Source organism: Lycium barbarum, chromosome 8 (genome assembly GCF_019175385.1).
Source record: "Lycium barbarum isolate Lr01 chromosome 8, ASM1917538v2, whole genome shotgun sequence".
Taxonomy (NCBI): Eukaryota; Viridiplantae; Streptophyta; class Magnoliopsida; order Solanales; family Solanaceae; genus Lycium; species Lycium barbarum.
This window is the reverse complement of record NC_083344.1, coordinates 94,631,077-94,636,912: the sequence shown is the minus strand read 5'-3', so window position 1 is coordinate 94,636,912 and position 5,836 is coordinate 94,631,077. Positions and strand designations below refer to the sequence as shown.

At 34.3% G+C, this 5,836-nt stretch overlaps 1 long non-coding RNA gene across 1 annotated transcript; it reads right to left on the bottom strand.

Moving 5' to 3' along the window:
- Window positions 1-328: 328 nt before the first annotated feature.
- LOC132606330 (uncharacterized) lies at window positions 329-4,331 on the bottom strand. The gene is made up of 2 exons (XR_009569693.1): window positions 3,500-4,331; window positions 329-1,262 (listed from the first exon to the last, which is right to left on the bottom strand). It is a non-coding gene; the product is annotated as an uncharacterized LOC132606330 (long non-coding RNA).
- Window positions 4,332-5,836: the final 1,505 nt, after the last annotated feature.

Below are 5,836 nucleotides of genomic sequence, written 5' to 3'. Positions count from 1 at the left end.
AGAAATATTTCTGTACCAAAGTTCGAGGTAAGGGTTCTAGTGATCCCCTAGGGAAGGTTTTACGCACCCTAGTATTAAAGATCCATAGAATATGGCTGACCTATGAGCTTCAATGTGCGATTAATGTATTATTGCTTAAAAAGTATTTAGTTTTCCGCAAAACGTCATTCATTCGTATCATAAACTCAAGGAATTTTTTGCAAAACTCCCCTTGGAAAACGGGTTTTTGGGGTTTAAAAATCCACATAAGTGTTCATCTCACTTCATTTCCGGAGTAAGACACACCCGGAATTTCTTCCGAGTAGAGTCGCTACTATTTTAGTCCTAATGAAATGGTTTAGTACTTATGAGTTTTATTATACGTATATAGAAAATACGGAGTATATCTCCGATATATATATATATATAATAGGAATTTTTGTTAAAGTCCAAATTATTTATTTGAAGCCCATATTAAGTCAATCCGTAATTCAGTGCAGAGTCCATCTTCCTCAAACTTGGTCCAAGTGAATTTCTCTTCATTTTCAGCCCATAATGTTTGGGCTTTTGGGCCCAACAGTCTCAATTCTCTTTCTAAAATCATTTAAATCCGAACCACAAAGTACTTCATTTTTCTGGAAAATTTTCTCAAGTTTTCAGAATTCAGTCCAAGTTAAAGAATGTCCATTACCATTTTCATAGTTTCCACAACTATCTTTAAACTCATTTTCTCTCCTTTTCTTGGCCCTAAATCAGTTTTTACAGTCCATTAAGCGGTTTGAAACTTTCCATAACGGGCTGCAGGCCCAAAATCGATTTAAACATTGCCATCTTTATGATGAAGTTCTAAAAAAGGGGCAGAGGGTCCAAATTGTTCGCTACTTAATCATTGTTAAAAAAAGAAGTCATTTAACCTTAATGAAATGTCGCACCAATTTTAAAGTTTCATCGAAATCGAATTAAGTTCCAATTTTCATCCAAAGTTATATTAGTTGAGTTTTGAAAGTGTTTAAGCGACTTCCTAAGCTACTAAGTATTATTTCCTAAGTTCTAAACATGCATAGGGGTTTCAATAGTTTTTCAAGTGTTTTTACAAATTCATATACACAGATAATGAAAGAAATAGAGGGAGTTAGACTGGTTGGCTACCCTAAGCCCACCAGTTACAATTTTCACCCATAGTTGGGCGTTCAAGTCATTTTCACCTATGGCTGGGCCTTCAAAGAAAACATTAGCTTCCCTTTCTCTTTATCGGACTCGATCAATGGACAAAAGTAGTTGGCCTGACAGGTTTTCAGATGTGGAGAAATGGCCCAAATGGCCCGCGGGAGTTTCACATGCAACACGAAGTAGAAAAGGAAGATGGTGAGATTAGACAAGTATATTGGACTTAAGTATTTACTTAATACAGAATAGATTATAATTATAAACACGCTATGTATAAACACGTGTTCAGGTTATTACCATAAATAATGCAAGAAGTCCAAACCGAAGTAGTATACACAAAGGAAGGTTCAGAAGATACCAAAAGTCCTACTTAAGATAACTAAGGCCTAAAGCCGTGGCCCAAACAACATTAAATGACAATAAACAAAGCCAAAGCCTAACAACAAAATACAGAAGAATAAGCCCAAAACCAAACAGAAACTTAAACAACAAAGCCAACAATTATGGACTCACACGAGTGATATACCAACCATATACCAAATATACCATTTTTTATACACTATATGTATATAGAAATGGATGTACCTAGTATATTCAAGTATATTTTCCTTACATATCATAACGAAAAAAAAAATGAATATTCAAGCCCAACAAGGAACATATTAAGGCCTTTATAATGTTTTGAGACTCCATTTAGATAAATGGCAGCAGAACCAGGGGGAAGATAAAAAAAAATGGCAATGCAGTACATAATGCGCAAATATTAGTTATCAAAAGCCTGTTTATACCATTTGACAAGAAAAATGCTTCATATCAGTTTTAGATTTTTTTAAAAGGTAACTCAGCATGCACATATACACATACTTTCACTTGTTTTTCTTAAAACTTGGAGGGTCCCATGGGATATGAGCTTCCACGAAGGAACCCTAGCAGCCTAGAGTAAAGAGATTAGGCTGAGTTAGCTAGAAACTCTAAGCCCATCATCCCTTTCTTAGCCCTAGGTAAATCATACTCATGGTCACTCAGATACCAAGTGCCAACCTCCTTCCATTTAGACCTCCCAAGATTTAAACTCAACAAGCAAATACCAAACCTCAAGCTATTTATATGAACCAGTAGCCATACTTAGTTACACCTTAGCAAACACACAAAGGGAAGAATAGATAATAGTCTTAGATGAACAGGACAACTACACAGACATAGGCATTGACGTGGATATAAGCAAACTAACATCAGGCAAGGCATTTAATCCTTCTAAACATGCAAACATATATGTTTAGATTTTTTTTTTTACTATGGCATGGTCACTAGAGGTTAAACAGGTATGGTTTTCCATAGTAACATAACAATGTCAACAGTTTCTCCAGATTTAGACAAGTATTGCATGAAGATGTATACTTAACTGATTAATGTGATTGCTTTTAAGTGACAATAGTGAGTGAAACAGGCTTAAATCTAACAGGGAGTGACCATTTAGCATGCAGCTATCATTTTTATCAATAATAAACCTCAATATTCCTGCCGAACTTAATCAGAGGTGCTATGTGTATATAAAAATATCGGAATTGAACTCAGAGTCCTCTTTTGATCTTATTGAGAACATGTGTTGCCTATTTTATATGAAATGAGATCATGCAAGCTCATGCTAATAGACAATCATTTATAATTGGTTCATGGACTGTGCAAGGAGCATTGCAGGAAACAAATCAGGCAAACAATGGTCTACTCAACTTACTTAACCAAAACTAACACCATCCTTGGTAAAATAAATTTATTAAATGCAATCCATGTCTAGATGAGTTCAAGCAAACACAGGTGCAAGTTAACATCATGATTTATCAGTAATGGCACATAGACGGAGACTCCAACACTTTTATTTTTGACAAGATAAGCATCATATTTGGACTACAAATTCATTAACAGAGGATCAATCAAATTTCAGTACATAACTCATTTAACCCATGCTCAGACACTATCAATAGAGGATTAACTAAGCTAACAGAGACAAACAAATGCTATCAATCATATATGAACCAATTAATTAATAAACATGTCACTCAAATAAGCATTCAGCAATAATTTTAACTAGATAGCACGCTAAACTTCTTTGTACTCTAATCATGCTCACTATTAACATTTAATAATCATTCTAACTGAGCAATATGAACATATTACGATTTTTACCCTAATCATGCCTATTACATAATATCTAACGGTAAGTCTAACTAAGCAATATAAGCATACTGATATTCTTAACCACTAATCATGCTTACTACAAACATCAAACTAACACAAGAAATGTACAATATAAACTGTAATAGACATAAAAAATAACTAAACGAAGGGGGTTTACCACTTTTTTGTGCAGCCTGCTATTGAGAATGAACTTGGAGACCTTTTTTCCTCCACCCAAGCTCAGCCACACACAAAAAACAGAAGAAACAAACCTTAAAATTTAGACTTAACTCAAAAAATTTAAAGGTCTCAGCAATATTGCTAAAACCCTAAGTATTTTCGCGTTCTTTTGGTGAATATATAATATTTAGTGTTCAGGTCTATCCCTCAATGGGAAATGGGGGGGGGGGGGGGGGGGGACGAGGTTCTATTTATTGAACCCTAAATTGCAACAAAAACGTAATCTCACCGATGTGAGACAAGTAAAGATTTTGGACTTGTTCCTCACAATCAACATCGTGCGGCTCAAATTAGGCACAAACAACAATTAAACGGCTAGATTAAAGCTTCCATTGATCGATCCGCTCGATTCCTCCTGAACCAATGAGGGTCGAGAGTTCAAAATCGAATAACAACAAATACCATTAAGAAAACTCAGTCAATCGACTGTTGTAAATCAAAAGCAAAGTGAAAAAGAGGTGGTAATACAGTGTTTGGGCTAAGTTTTGGGAGTATTGGTTGAGAAATGACAGAGCGTTTAATGCTCTTTCCATTCTCGATCTGGTTCACAGCTGCAAAAGCTATGCAGGCCCTTATCTTTGCCATATTCGGCAACGTGACGTAGGAGAGAGGGTGTGGGGAGGGGTGGCTTTTCTAGGGTTTATAACCCTTGAGCGAGAAAACTTGTGGGGTGCATTTGGTTGATGAAGAATGGGAAATGATAGGGGTATTACCCCTTTATTGGACGGTTGGGCTGGCTCAGTCCTTTAATGGACTGCGCCCGGCCGAATTAAAAGAGAAACACAAAGGGGCTATAATATACGTTCATATATATGAGATATACATGTATACCACTTGTATATCCGTATATGTGTGTGTATATATATCAAAGGTTTTTTACACTAATTTAACAAATGACCATAATTAAGAAAGTCAATTAGTGTAAATTCCTTAATTATGGTCAATGTATAATTATTTAACCATTTAATCAAACAACTGAGTATGATTAATTGTGCAACTAGATTTATATTGCAAACATAGCCTTAATTGATTTTGACCAATGGAATTGGCCATTTCAATTATGGCCGCATTTGGCTCAATTGAACAAATTAAATGCTAAATTTCAATAATGGCCTCTATTGTCTTGAACCATGGATTTGGTCATTTCAATTAAGGCCAAAATTAAGCTGATCAAACAATTTAAAGTTCTAATTTTTAATTATGACCTTAATTGATTTGAACCTATGAATTTGACTATTTCAATTAAGGCCAGAATTAACCAACAATTGATTATTTTAATTGTAGCCATTATTAGTCATGTAATAATTTTTTTATGGAATTACCCACAATTAGTCATTCATTTAATTATGATTAACTCTAATAAATTGTACAAATGCACATTGGATATGCAGAATTCAGAATTGAGGGGTAAGATGATTAATCCATTTAATTAATCAGATTTTCTTGAATTAAACAGATAATTTTAACAATAAAATAAAAAATGTTTTAAAATCATTCCCTTGGTTAAATTTATCAAATGCCCCTTAATTGTTGCAAGAAAAATATGTAAAGTAGTTTCTAAATGATTTCTAGTATTATAGAAATTATTTTGTGAAATGAGATGGCAAAATATTATCCAGATAATTTTATGAAATCATTTTAATTTGCGGAAAAATACATATTTTACTCCGTTTGACATCCAAGGACGCTGAACAATTAAAATAAATTATGGGAGGTAAAAAATTATGTGTCAACAACCGACATAAATGCTACTAAGGGTATGCTGGCTAGTAAATTTGATATGAAAGATTAGGAGTTGCTGATTTGATCTTAGGAATTAGGATCCATAAAACTCCACAAGGTCTAGCATTGTCACAATCTCATTATATTGAAAGGGTACTTGACCAGTTCAAGTATTTGAATTTCAATATTGCAAAGACCCCAATTGATGTAAGTTTTGCACTTCAAAAGAATGAAGGTGAAAGTGATTCACAATTGGACTATGCACGAGTATTGGGAAGTTTGATGTATATCATGAATTGTACGTTGAGTTGGTTCACAAGTAATCTCAATCAAACTAATCGGATGGCAGTGAAACGAGTTTTGGGATATTTAAAACACACCAAAAACTATGATTTGCACCATAGTGAATATCCCGCAGTGATTGAGGGATATAGTGATACAAATTGGATCACTGGATCATCTGAAGTTAAATCCATAAGTGGATATGTTTTTACCATTGGTAAGGAGTTGTGTCTTGGAAATCATCCAACAGACATGCATCGCTTGCTCTATA